This window comes from Piliocolobus tephrosceles, chromosome 14 (genome assembly GCF_002776525.5).
Source record: "Piliocolobus tephrosceles isolate RC106 chromosome 14, ASM277652v3, whole genome shotgun sequence".
Taxonomy (NCBI): domain Eukaryota; kingdom Metazoa; phylum Chordata; class Mammalia; order Primates; family Cercopithecidae; genus Piliocolobus; species Piliocolobus tephrosceles.
Genome location: NC_045447.1, coordinates 70,708,262 through 70,723,927, shown reverse-complemented (window position 1 = coordinate 70,723,927; position 15,666 = coordinate 70,708,262).

Here is a 15,666-nt window from a genome sequence, read left to right as displayed (position 1 = left end):
AATAATTCAATAGCACTCTTGCCACTATTGGGCCAATGATTAAAAGATTAATGTTGTTTTTCAATTTGTGGTTGGAAATACCACTTAGGCTCTTATACTATTTTCAGGATCATAGAGGAATGTACAATAGTGTCAAGTGTAAAGAGTATGAAAGGAGAATAACTTACACAATGTACCTTGGGAACACAGCAGAAAGGAGTTTTTTTAAAAAAACTTCCAAATACAAGTTTAAGTCTATTTTCTTTCCTATAGAGTAATAAATTCATGTTGATTCTCAAATATAAATATTTGCAATAAAATCTCTCTTATAATGCTGTGTTAAGGAATAATTTATTGCTTAATCAAACATTCTGATTGATAGTGTATATACATCAGTCACCAATGTTCACATAAAAAATAGACTATAATATGGTAGCAATAACTGAACACCAAGCATGAAGTACACACTTCAAAATTGCATCTGAAATTAAATTTGAAGTTCAATGTACATAGTGAATTAATTTTTAAAATTTTTTTATTTCGTTTATTTCAATAGGTTTTTGGAGAACAGGTGGTGTTTACTTACAAGAATAAGAAATTCTTTAGTGGTGATTTCTGAGATTCCGGTGCCCCCATTACCTGAGCAGTATACACTGTACCCAGTGTGTAGTCTTATATCCCTCTCCACCTGCCACATTTTCCCCTCAGGCCCCAGAGTCCAGTGTATCATTCTTATACCTGTGCATCTTCATCGATTAGCTCCGCCATATGAGTGAAAACGTATGATGTTTTACTTTCCATTCCTAAGTTCACTTAGAATTATGGTTTCCAATTCCATTCAGGTTACTGCAAATGCCATTATTTTGTACCACATTTTCTTTATCCATTTGTTGATTGATGGGCATTTGGGCTGGTTCCATATATCTGCAATGACAAATTGTGCTGTTATAAACATGCGTGTGCAAGCATCTTTTTTTGTATAATGAATTCTTTTACTCTGGGCAGATACCTAGTAATGGGATTGCTAGATCAAGTGGTAGATCTACTTTTAGTTATTTAATGTGGTCTGTCTTGGGGAATGTTCTATGTGCTGAAGAGTAGAATGTATATTCTGCAGTTGTTGGATAGAATGTTCTGTAAATATCTGTTAAGTCTATTTGTTGTAGGGTATAGTTTAAGTCCGTTATTTCTTTGTTGACTTTCTGTCTTGATGACCCTTTCTAGTGTTTTCAGTGATATATTGAATTCCCCACTATTACTGTGTTGCCATCTATCTAATTTCTTAGGCCTAGCAGTAATTGTTTTATAAATTGGGGATCTTCAGTGTTAGGTGCATGTATACTTAGAATTGTGATAGTTTCCTGTTGGACTAGTCCTTTTTCATTATATAATGTTCCCTGTTTGTCTTTTTTAACTGCTGTTGCTCTGAAGTTTGTTTGGTCTTGCTCGCTTTGGTGGCCATTTGCATGGGATATGTTTTTCCACTCCTTTACCTTAAGTTTACTTTGTGTGTTAGGTGAATCTCCTGAAGACAGCAGAAACTTAGTTGGTGAATTCTTATCCATTCTGTCATTCTGTGTCTTTTGAGTGGAGCACTTAGGCCACTTATATTCAATGTTAGTATTGAGATGTGAGGTACTATTCTATTCATCATACTATTTGTTGCCTGAATGCCTTTTGAAAATTATTATGTTATTGTTACATAGGTCCTGTGATATTTGTGCTTTAAGAAGATTCTATTTTGGTGTAATCTGAGGATTTGTTTCAAGATTTAGAGCTTCTTTTAGTAGTTCTTGTAGTACTGGACTCGTAGTGGCAAATTCTCTTAGCATTTATTTGTCTGGAAAAGACTGTATCTTTCCTTCATTTATGAAGCTTAGTTTCACTGGATGCAAAATTCTTGACTGATAACTGTTCTGTTTAAAGAGGCTAAAAACAGAACTCCAATCCCTTCTAGATTGCAGGGTTTCTAAAGCTGAGAAATCTGCTGTTACTAATAGGTTTGTCTTTATAGGTTACCTGATGCTTTTGCGTCACAGCTCTTAAGATTATTTCCTTTGTCTTGACTTTATATAACCTGATGACTATGTATCTAGGCAGTAATCTTTTTGTGATGAATTTCCCAGATGTTCTTTGAGCTTCTTGTATTTGGATGTCTAGATCTCTAGCAAGGTCTGGGAAGTCTTCCTTGACTACTACCTCAAATACGTTTTCCAAACTTTTAGATTTCTCTTCTTCCTCAGGAACACCAATTATTCTTTGGTTTGAACGTTTAACATAGTTGCAAACTTCTTAGAGTCTTCATTAATTTAGAAAAAAATTCTTTTTACTTTGTCTTTGACAAATTTAGTTAATTCAAAAGCCTAGTCTTTGAGTTCTGAAGTTCTTTCTTCTGTTTGTTCAGTTGCATTGCTGAGACTTTCCACTGCATTTTGCATTACTGTAAGTATCTACTTGATTTCCAGAAGTTGTGATTAATTTTTATTTATGCTATCTATTTCACTGAATAATTTTCCTTTCTGATCCTGTATCATGTTTTTATGCCTTTCAGTTGGACTTCACCTTTTTCTGGTGCCTCCTGGATTAGCTTAATAATTAACTTTCTGAACTTTTCTGGCACTTCAGGGATTTCATCTTGGTTTAGATCCATTGACGGTGAGCTGGTATGATCTTTTGGGGATGTTAAAGAACCTTACTTAGTCATATTACCAGAATTGTTTTTCTGGTTCCTTCTAATTTGGGTAGACTGTGTCAGAGGAAAGATTCAATTTTAATGTAGCATTACTAAATATTTTACTTATTTTTCCCACAGAAGATCCTGTGTTCAAGATCTTTCAATTCTTTGAAATAGTTTTCTTGGCCCAAATTACTTAGTGACATAATCATCATTTTCATTGGGATGGAGAAGGATGATTTTCTGTCTTAGACCAAATGACATATAACAAATGAAGCATTCAATGCATGTAATAGAACTTACTCCCAACATGCACATACATTCTATAAAGATGTCTGATTGAATATTTAAGAAACTTACAGAAACAAAAAGAAAAAGATTTTGCCTACATTTAGTTTTTCAAATACAATAAAGTGTGGAACTTGACATTTCAATAATAATTGTGAAAATTTGGGGAGAGAGTTTGAACATAGCTACAAAATGGAGAGAATCCATTGATATCACTTACTGAGGATTTTATTGATGTATTATTCATTTGACAAATAATTATTGACTCCTTATTTTGTCCAGCTATAAAGTAGGCTATTGGTCTTGGGGCAATGAACTAAATAATTTAAGTGTTAAAATGAAGATGCTTAATACTTTCCATAAAAATTGTATAAAGCAGCACTACCTAGCCCTGAAAAAATAGGCTAAGTTATAGAAAGAAAAAGATGTCACTTGAGCAGACTTGACCAAAAGTTACCTTGGTGGACGGAATATTTGACAAGCTGATGACAGGAGTGAAAATGAAAAGAAAACGGCATCCCAGGAAAGAGGAGAGTTTAAGATCTAGAGGGGTGTGTGAACGTGCTACATTTGGGAACCGGTGGGAGAGGTCAAGATAGCTGAAAATGAGAGTATATAGTAAATATCCTAGGAAATTAGGCTGAAAGGTTATCCAGAAGCTATATTATAAAGTTCACATGCTGCATGCTGAGTTTAAAAGATAGCAAAAGGAGAAATCGTTTTCTGGAAGAAACAACTAAGAATTGGCCCAAAAAGATGTATGTAGAAGGCCGGGCGTGGTGGCTCAAGCCTGTAATCCCAGCACTTTGGGAGGCCGAGACGGGTGGATCACGAGGTCAGGAGATCGAGACCATCCTGGCTAACACGGTGAAACCCCGTCTCTACTAAAAATACAAAAAACTAGCCGGGCGAGGTGGCGGGCGCCTGTGGTCCCAGCTACTCCAGAGGTTGAGGCAGGAGAATGGCGTAAACCCAGGAGGCGGAGCTTGCAGTGAGCTGAGATCCGGCCACTGCACTCCAGCTCGGGCGACAGAGCAAGACTCCGTCTCAAACAATGAGATCACTTGGACTCGGGAAGGGGAACATCACACATCAGGGCCTATCATGGGGAAGGGGGAGGGGGGAGGGATTGCATTGGGAGTTATACCTGATATAAATGATGAATTGATGGGTGCTGACGAGTTGATGGGTGCAGCACACCAACATGGCACAAGTATACATATGTAACAAACCTGTAGGTTATGCACATGTACCCTAGAACTTAAAGTATAATAAAAAAAAATTAAAAAAAAAAACAAAAGATGTATGTAGGTAACTAAGCACAAAATAATCCCACCGTAATGTTTACAGAGTGTCTATTTCATCAACACTTGTCAAATAAACTAGTAGTAGCCAATTACAAATCCATCTGTGAAATAAAACTCTCTGTACAACTCATTGTTAATTTATGACATATTTGCTTTTCATAATACTTGTTGTAAATAACACTGAGGGAGAAACTGTTCCTACAAAATCCTGTCTTTCAATGTTCATATCAGAGGACTTTTAATATTATACAATCTACTCATTGGTTTATCGTAATAAAAGATTAATTTCGAGGAAGTTTTAAATGATATCCCATTCATTTTCAAAGTTTATGGACTACCTGAGAGCCATACGCTCCTAAATGTCTTCTCTGCCATCAAGACCTTTACAGAATCTCTGTTTTTTCACTCTCCATTCTCTTCTTCCACATCTTCCTTCTAACCCACTCCACTTCAGGAAGTCCCCAGAAACCGTCCCTATGCACCATCCCACTTTGTTTGTTTGGTTGTGTATTTTGATTTTTTTTCCCTCACTACCTGTCTCTCTCAGGTAGTGAGAAAGCTCTTCAAGCCAAGGTGAACTGAGACTAAGGACTAAAAGTCACGTGAGAATAAGTGTAACTATTTCCATCATATTATGGGTGAAAATGGCCCCTGTGGATAACATTGTAATATAATGATCATTTGTAAATTGCTTCAATAGATATCTTTATTCCAAATTATAATAAAATCAGTTACAACTAACATTTAAAAACTTAAAGTTTTTTTTTTTTTTAAGTTTGGATTTGCCAGTATTTTATTTACTTGACTACGTTTTCTCCCTAAAACATTTGTCAGCCTGCAACCTCTTCATATAGGTTGTCGCAGATAAGAATTCTATAAATTGTTAATTAAGTGAGAACTTTCAGATGTCACGAATAAATCGGGGAATAGAATGCCAAACGATTATTCTAGTCATATGGAAAAACAACCATTCGAAGCCATGAGATGGAAACATTTGTGTATATGCAGGGCCTTCTACTTGCTTACTGACGTTTTCAGTAACAACACTGAATATTGTTTTTAGTTCTGGGTTTACGAAGTCGCAGTTATTGAATCATTTAACATTTCTAATTGACTACAGATGGTTAAGTGGAAAAGGCATTCACACATGGACACCTGTGTAGTTGTTTATCTTGAATATTGCTAGCATGCAAACCTAAAAATTTCAACCCCTATCTTACACCATTTCTTAAAAAGAGACTAGGTGTTCAAAATCTCCCTTCTCAAGGAGAATAGATATCCCCATGATAGAATGTGCACACTATTTTACATTTATTTCATGAAAGCCAAATATTACAATTGCAGGCATAGTAGAGAGATAGAGTTGGTTTGGTTTTAGATCACCATAAGAAATCAAATATCACAAGAAAGTCAATCAAACACATTTCTTCATTTTCCAGGACATATAGAAGTTATGTTTAAATTCTACTATATTTAGTGCGCAATAGCATTATGTGTCAACAAAAAGGTGGGTACATTAATTTAAAATGGATTACTGATAAAAAATAATGGTAAAAATCATCTGAGCCTTGACACCTTTTAGAGTTTTTGCTGGGGTAGGGTCGTGTCCCTGTGGGATTCTATTACTCCCTATATCGCGGGGGGTGCCTCACTCTCCTGTGATGTGGATCGTAAGAGTCAGGAGGGTAGAGGGGGTGGCTATTACTCCCCATATCGCCCGGGGTGCCTCACTCTCCTGCGTTCTGTGTCCATTACTACCATTCTCTTTTTTTCTGGTATCAGTAACAATTTCACAGCGTGTGTGTACACAGCCTGCGATATGAAAACTAATAGCATCCTCTGCACCTCCGCAGATTAGGAACCATATCACACCATGGGTGTCTGCTTTTTGCGAGATTTGGAGTAATGTCATCCTTGGTTTCCCTAATATTCGGGGAAATATCACAGGGTGGGTGTCCACCCACTACTCTGTTGGGAGGCACATCCTCCATTAGCTGCTGGAAATTAGGAGCTATATCACAGATGGGGTGTAGAGCCACTGTCATATCTTAAGTGCTATCATGCTCTCCTCCACGAGTTGTGAGGAGCAATATCACAGGGGGTTGTATACCTTCTGCCGTATTGGGAGTAATATCATCATCTCTTCCTTTAGATGATAGGAACAAGATCACAGAGTGGGTGTACACCCCGTGTATTTTGGAAGCAATGTCATTCATTCTTCTTCTTGATTTTACAATTCATATCACACGTGGGGTGTACACCCCTTGCTATATTGGGAGTAATATCACCTGTCCCCATGTGATTATTAAGGACAAAATCACAGGGTGGTGACACGTCCTCCGTTATAGGGAGTAATATCATCCACTCACCCCCTGGATATCAGGAACCACATCACAGAAGGGTTGTACATGCCCTTCGATGTCATCAGCAATATCATCATCCTCTTCGCACCTGGATATTAGGAACAATACCATGGGGGGTCGGGGGTGTACATCCACTGTGAGATCCAGAGTAATATCAGCCTCTTTCCCCCTGGATATTAGGAACTATATCACAGGTGTGTGCGCACCTTCTGCGATATTAGGAGTAATATCAGCCTCTACCCCGCTGCCTGCTAGCAACAATATACTAGGGGTGGGGGGGTTACACCCCCTGCGATATTGAGAGTAATATTATTGTCTTTTCTCTCTACCTTAGGAACTGTATCACAGGGGTCTTTACACCTTCTGCGATATTGGGATCAATGTTATCCTCTCCTACCCCCAAATATCAAAAAGAATATCACAGCAGGGTGTACACCCCCTGCGATATGGCCAGTAATGGCATCGTCTCTACCTTTGGATACTAGGAACATCACAGAGAGGGTGTACACCCCCTGCGATATTGGGCATAATGTTATCCTCTCTTCCCCTGGATATGAGAAACAATATCCCTGGTGGGGGAGGTGGAGTAACTTAAGAACAGTATCACTGGGTGGGTGTACACCCACTGCAATATTGGGTGTAGTATCATCCTCCCTTCCCTAGGATACTCAGAACAATATCACAGGAGGTCTGTACAGCCCCTGCGATATTGGGAGTAACATCATCCTCTCCCCCTCTCGACATAAGGAACAATAACCCAGGGTGGGTGTACATCCCCTGCGATATTGGGTGTAATGTCATCGTCTCTCAACGTGGATATTGGAAATAATGTCCCGGGGGGAGTACACCTTCTTCAATATTGGGTGTAGTATCATCCTCTCCCCTCGGCATTGTGGGTAAAATGTCGAAGGGGTCTTACAACTCGTGTGATATGGGCAGTAATATCATCCTCTCCCCACCTAGGTATTAGGAACTATATCACAGGTGGCTGTACACTTCTCGTGATATTGGGAGTAATATCATCCCCTCCCATCATGGATATTAAGAACAATATTACCAGGGAGATCCCCCCGCCCTGCGATATTGAGAGTAATATTATGCTCTCCCCTTCGAGATATTAGGAACAACATCGCAGGAGGTGTGTACAACCCCTGCGATATTGGGGGTAATATCATCCTCTCCCCGTGAATGTAAGAAACAATATCACAGGAGGATGTACACTGCCTGCGATATTGGGAGTAACATCATTTTCTCCCCCTGTGGATATTCGGAACAATATCACAGTACGTGTGTACACACCCTGCGATATTGCCACTGATATCATCCTCTTCCTCCCGGGATATAAGGAACAATGTCACAAGGGGGTGTACACCCCCTGTAGTATTGGGGGTAATATCTTCCTCTCACCCGCTGGCTATTAGGAACAATGTCACAGAAGGGGTGTACACCCCCTGCTATATTGAGACTAATATCATCCTCTCACCCCTTGGATATTAGGAACAATATTACAGGGGTGGTGCACACCCCCTGCGACATTGGAAGAAATAACATCCTCTCCACCTTTGGATGTTAGGGACAATATCACGGGGGAGGTCTGCACCCCCTGCGATATTGCGAGTAATATCCTCTCCCCCCCAATATCAGGAACAGTTATATTAATTATTAGTATTAATAAATATAAGCACAATTAATACTAATCATTGATATTAATAATTACCATAGAGTAAAAGTTAATACAGATTAAAATATTGACAATTACTATTAATAATTAGCAGTAATATCACTATTAATAATAGAATAATCATATCTGTTATTCATGTTAATTAAATCAATAAGCGACATTGGTAATAAAATAATTAATATTAAGATTAATAACTAATATTATTGATAAACGACATGAATAGTAATAATTCAACCATGCATAATCATATATTTATAATATTTATTTAAAATTAATAACATTATACTATTAATTAATATTAGCATTGATAATTATTAATAAAACTGATGTTTGGTAATTAATAATATTATTACTCCTAATACTGCAAGGGGTCTACACCTACCTGTCATATTGTTCCTAATATCCAGGGACGGAGAGCATGATATTAGTTTTAATATCACAGTAGGTGTACACTCACCCTGGGACATTGATCCTAATATCCAGGGGCTAGAGTATGACATGACTCCCAACATAGCAATGAATGGACAGCCACCCGGTGATATTGCTCCTAATATTCACGGAAGAAGCCTATGATATTATGCCCAATATCACAGGGAGTGTACACCTCTTCTGTGATATTGTTCCTAGTATCAGGAGAGGGAGCGGATGATAACAATTCCAGTATCGCAGGCTGTGTTCACCCACCCTGTGATATTGTTATTAATATCCTGGAAGGGAGAGGATGATATTAGTCCCCATAGAGCAGGAGGTGCACACCCACCCTGGGATATTGTTCCTAATATCCATGGAGGGGAGAGGCTGATATTACTCCCAATACGCCGGGAGGTGTACATCCACCCTGTGGTATTGCTCTTAATATTCAAAGGCCGAGAGGTTGATATCATTCGAAATATCGCAGAAAGTGTACACCCCTGTGTGATACTGTTCCTGATATCCAGAAGGGGAGAAGATGATATTACTCCCCATATCGCAGGAAGTGAACACCCATTCTGTGATAGCTTTCCTAATATGCAGGGGGAGAGAGGATAATATTATTCCCAATATTGCAGAAGGTGTACACCCCCCCCACCCCCGTGATATTGTCCTTAATCTTCCAAGCCAGAGAAGATGATATTACTCCCAGTATTGCGGAAAGTGTACACCCCCCAGTGATAGAGTTCCCATGATCCAGGAGGGAAGAGGATGATATTACTTTCAAGATCGCAGGGGGTGTACACGCCCCCAGTGATACTGTTTCTAATTTCCATGTGGGAGAGGATGATATTACTCCCAATATCGCAGGGGTCATAAACACTCCTTTGATATTGTTCCCAATATCCAGGGGAGGGGAGAGGATGACATTCCTCCCTATGTAGCAGAGGGTGTACACCAGTCTTTGATGTTGTTCGCAATCTCTAGAGGGGGAGATGATAGTATTCACAAAATCGTAAACACGCTATGTGTCCACCGTGGATCCCAATAGCCAGGGAGGGATATTACTCCCCTTATCGCAGGGGGTGTCCACTCCACAAGTCATATAGTTTCTTATATCTAGGGAGGAGAGGATGATATTGCTACCAATATTGAAGAAGTGTACACGCCCCCTGTGATATGGTTCCTAATACCCACGTTGGGAGAGGATGATCTTACTCTCAATATCACAGAGGCTGTACACACCGCCTGCGATATTTTTCCTACAATCCGGAATAAGGGAGAACGATATTACTCCTAACAGTGCAGGGGGTGTACCCCCCCTCCCCCCACCATATGATACTGTTCTCAATAGCTAAAGGAAGAGAAGATAATATTATTCTTTGTAGTGCAGGGGGTGTACACCCACCTGTGATATTGTTCCTAATATCCAGGGAGGGAGAGCATGATATTACCCCCAGTCTCGCCATGGGTGTATACCCACTTTGTGATATTGCTCCTAATATCCAGGGGGTAGAGTATGACATTACTCCCAATTTAACAGTGGGTGTACATCCACCCGGGAATATTGTTCCTAATATTCAGGGAAGGCAAAAGTGATATTACTCCCAATATCACAGAGAGTGTACAACCCTTCTGTGATATTGTTTCTAATATCCGGTGGGGGAGAGATGATATTACATTCAATATCACAGGCTGTATACACCCACCCTGTGATATTGTTCCTAAAATCCAGGAAGAGAGAGGACAGCATAACTTATAGTCGGAGGTGTTCACCCACGCTGGGATTTTGTTCCTAATATCAAGGAGGTGAGAGTGTAATATTACTCCCAATATGGCAGGGTGTGTACATCCTCCCTGAGATACAGTTCTTGCCATTCAAAACAGGAGAGGATGACATTACTCCAGATATCGAAGAAAGTGTAAACCCCCGTGTGATATTGTTTCTAATATCCAGAAAGGGTGAAGAGGATATTAATCTCCTTTTCGCAGGAGGTGTACACTCACTCTGATATTTTTCCAAATATGCAGGGGGAAAAGAGGATAATAATATTCCCAGAATCGCAAGGGTTGTACATCCCCGTGTGAGATGGTCCTTAATAATATTGCAAGGTGGAGGGGAGGATATTACTACATATATCGCAGAAAGTGTACACCCCCCCAGGGATATTGTTGCCATGATCCTGGAGGGAAGAGGATGATATTATTTTAAATATCACAGAAGGTGTATACGCCCCCAGTGATACTGTTTCTAATTTCAACGTGGGAGAGGAGGACATGATACCCAATATCGCAGGGAGTAGAAACACTCCTGTGATACTGTTCTTAATATTCAGGGAGGAAGAGGATGATATTACTGCCAACGCACACGGGTGTATGCATTCTGTACACCGAGGGTGTACACGCATCTGTGAAACAGTTCATAATTTCCAGAGGGAGAGATGTTATTACTCACAATATCGTAAACAGGCTGTGAGTCCACCGTAGATAGTAACAGCCGGTGGGGAGAAGGGGTGGCTCTTACTCCCCACCTCTCCGGGGGTGTCTCATCCCCCTGCGATGTAGATCATAAGAGCTGGGGGAGAGTGTGGGGTGCTATTACTCCCCATATCGGGTATATGGGAGTATTAGCCTTTCAATAATATCTGTGCTAAATCAGAGATTTTAAGTGAGGCCTTTCTGTATGACTATCAATCATTTAAATCAGATCACGGTAAGTAACTTAAGGGTGTGGGGAATGTTCTCAATACTATCAGTGATTTAATATTCTATAATGTTCAGCAAAGATAACATAAAATTGAAGAACGCATAGAAGTATTCACTCCCTAATTTCTTTTGTATGTTTTTCCACTTTTAAAATGGAGGCCTGCTCAGTCCTGGAGGATGATGATGGAAATGATGGTGAAGCTGATGATGGCAAGGAGATAAAGGATACCTCGGAAGAAATGAGGCCTAACCTTGTAGTTCCTAGCATTTTGAGTTTAGGTTATTTTGTTTTGTTTTGTATATGTTCTACCAAAGCCAGAACAAGATACTTTATATAGTGAAAGCAGCAAAAACTCATATTTAATAAGCATTTAATATGAACAGCAGGTGTTGAGTGCTCTACAGGCATTATCTCATGTATTGCCTCATAAGTAGAGTGTTTTTATTCTCATTTTTTTGACAAGAAAGTTGGCTGGCAGAGAGGTGAAGTAACCCACCCAAGTCAATAAGATGATTACTGACCTGAGTCAAGATTCAGACTTAAGCATTGTGCAATACATTATCTCACTTAATCTTGAAGATCACCTCTGATTGTTGTACTCTGTTCACCTGAAATGTGAACTGAAGTTTCAAAATACTAAATAACCATAAATTTTTTTCCATTAAAAAGGGTTTGAGCTGTACTTTAAGAAACAGAAAGAACTTGCAGTTTCCATATACTATGTTGTGAAGTCTATTTTAAAAAAAGAAAAAAAGATAAATTTACTCACCCTAGCTTTAGAAAAACTCTTTCATTGTAACTCACTTCGTCAGACTTTCTGGGTCTTAATCTTGTAAGATGTGGAGACAATTCAAATTAATATAATTTATCAAAGTTAGAGTGTGAGGTCAGGAAGAGAGAAACCCCACAGCTAAATAATAATATAATAAAAGATTATGTAATAACATGATAATACAATAAAAGAATAATCAAGTAATTTTTTATCTTAAAAATGGACATTTAGGAAGCTGCAATTAGAGTTCTGCTTTTTCTCTGGGAAATCATTTTTATATATTTTAAGCTGGAAAATATTGATAATCTCACGCTTCATGCACAATTTGAATACCGAATTCCTACCTCAACAAGAAATTTTTCATAAATGTCTGTAGTCAAAGAAGCAATCTACCTTTTGCAGACTTTTAAATGTTCTGAAAGAGAACACAGCTTGTCATATTCATTCATCTTAGTAAATGTATTTTGTTATAGGCTCAGTGAAAGATGAGTCCCATTCTTCTCTCTCCTATTCTTGATATTTTTGGTCAGACTCCATAGCTCAATGGGAAACTATTTATTTTTACTTTTTCTTCTTTAGGATGATGGAAGACATTAAAAAATTATAAAATATAGAGACTTATTCCAGTGTGTTCGCTTTCAAGTTTCAGTTGATGCAGTGTTCGTTTTTAGTATGCTATGGTGTCTTAATTGCTAGTATTTATCATGGGTTAATTTACTTATGTATAATTGTTTTTTCCTCACTTTTATCCTGTACAAAGAGAGTGTGCCAAAAAAATCCATCAAGAATCTGGAAATTTATTGAATCCAAATGGGGTTATGCTTTGGCAATTGCTGTTTAAAAATAAATAAATAAATAAATAAATAAATAAATAAATAAATAAATAAAGCAGAAATCATGGATGTCAATGATGTTACCATTTACATAAAGACAATTTTCATTGTGCTGTGTTTTAGTATCAAAGTAGAGAAAAGCATATCATATCAGTAGCTCTCCAACTGTTAGTTCAAAACCAGTACACTGAAAGATGTTACAGTTTAACTTTTAACTAGATTTAGAATTAAATTAGAAAAATTTGAACTTAAGACCCTTTCCTTTCCAAATTACATAGTTTTAATGACTATTTAACTTTTAATTAAGGGTTCAAGCAATTTATTCCCAATAAGTATTGTGACTATTAAGATTAATCATAACTCGTAATAGCTTTTAAATTAACAGGTCTTTCATTTAACAAATCTTTGTGGAGTAGGGTAAAAAATAATTACATTTTATTTCTCTTAAATGTAATGTGTTAGTAATTAAAAATTCTAATTTTCTATGTGAAATACATACTTTAGTTTAAATATAAAGGGACATTATCAAAGACTGCATTTTGTAATTTAAACTGAAGTCACAGGATATACCTATTCATTTGTTAATTTTTCCTTAAACCTTCTGATCATACTTTCTTGTGATTTTTTTGAAGATAATAGAATTTCCCTAACAAAAATACCCTTCAGGATATGTTCAAGACTTGTAAAACTCTGAAATAAAGTAAATTAAGGTTGAAAAGTGCAAATAATGCTCTCCCCAAAAGTACAGATGTCAACAGGGGCACAGTATATATCCATACAATGATCTGGAAGCACCCTCTACACACTTTAGAAGACAATTTGTTGATCAAAGTGCCTAAACATATTTTGAAACAGGAAAACTACATGGATTATTGGCTGGTATCATATCCTATCACTAGAAAAGGTATTGAAGTTTCTAAGCATAGCTTACTATTAAGTTGCTAATCAGAAGTTCAGTATATCAGACCAATGCATTATGAACAAAATTTTACTAAAATGTCCACTTATTAAGCTCACTAAAAGAACAAAGACAATTTCTTTCCTCAAATACTAAAAGCAACATTATAAACAAAGGCATAAAATTAACCTTGTAGGTCTTAACTATTTCTTATAATTCAAGTCATATATAAAATTTTAAGTGTATCTGATATGAAAAAAGCCAAAATTAAAACACATGCATTCTGAAATTTAATAAATAGATGATATAATTAATTGACTGCTTTAGATAGCAATGAAATAGTATGCAGAATTTCTGATTAAAACATTTAAAGTGATCAAATTAATTCTCTAGGTTCTTTAAAAATTTTTAGTCAAATTAGAATGCATTTTTAAAGTAGCAAAAAAAGTTCTATATATCATACTTGAAAAATTATTCAAAAGTTTTGTTTCATTTTTAAATTGGTACAAATGGCAAAGCTATTTCATTACTGTAGATTCACAATCAGTCATAAATATGAGTCACAATGCTTTTTCTTAACTTTTGGGAGAAACCATTTAAGTAAAAAAATAGACTCAGTAAAAATAAAATTCTTGTCAACGTTTGTCTTACGGTCTCACCCTCCATCTTCTCAACATTTCTGCCTTTATTGGCAATAAAAGAAGAAAGTTTAAATATAAAAGCATGAAATACTATAGATAGGCCTATTTTGGAAGATTCTAATATAACTGCTTCAACTGTTTAAACCATCCACTTCTCTTAATGTTTCTTGCAACAAGGCCACCCTACTATATCAACTTATTCAGATAATTCATTAAATCCAGTGGGGAATAAAATTAGGTAGATCAGGCTTTTACCACAAAAAAGAAAGATCTTGTTGCCTAAGTTTACCTTTAATATCTTACCTTTTTTTTTTTTGCGTAATGGCAATAGAATATAAGATTAAATTTGAAAACACTTGAATATAAAACAGTAAAACATATGTTTTAAAATATTTAACTATTATTCTAGAAATAATTGAGGAATTATGATATGATATAAGTGACTTAGAGATAATGTCAGAAAAATAAGTTAAAAACTTTATATAGGTTATAGGTAAAACAGATTCCTGTCCTGGTATATGACGTTCCATTGGAGTATAAATTAAAGATAGAGGGCAATAAAATATGATTTCCTTCTGCTTTCTTTTTTTTTTCTGTTTAGCCTTGTAAAATCCACACAAATTTACCTTCTGAAGTTACTTGCATTTGAATATTTTATATTAATAGATATATCAATAATCAGTTTTAACAGATGACTGTTTGCAAGTGGAAGAAGGAATGGCAAATACATTCATGATGAAAAATTAAAGATATCTAAAAAATCTTTGCTACTTATCTTATTTGGGTAGCAAATGGGAGTACAATTCCCCTCTCCTGGAATCTGGGATGCATTTAGTGACTTGTTAGATTATTAGAACGTAATGCAGACTAGGTAATAGGAACTTCTGCAGCTTCGACCCAGGGCTCATGGAACAGTCTCCCTTTGAAAACCAATATGGACCAAAAAAAAAAAGAAGCCAAGCACACTCTGAGACCTTAGTGTATAGGCCAGAGGACTGTTTCAAATCTACTACCAAGCCCACAAAGCTTTCCTCTTTTATAATATCAGAGCTTTTTCCACCTTGGCGTTTCATTTGATTCTTATGGTTTATATTTCTCTGGCAAAATTTCCC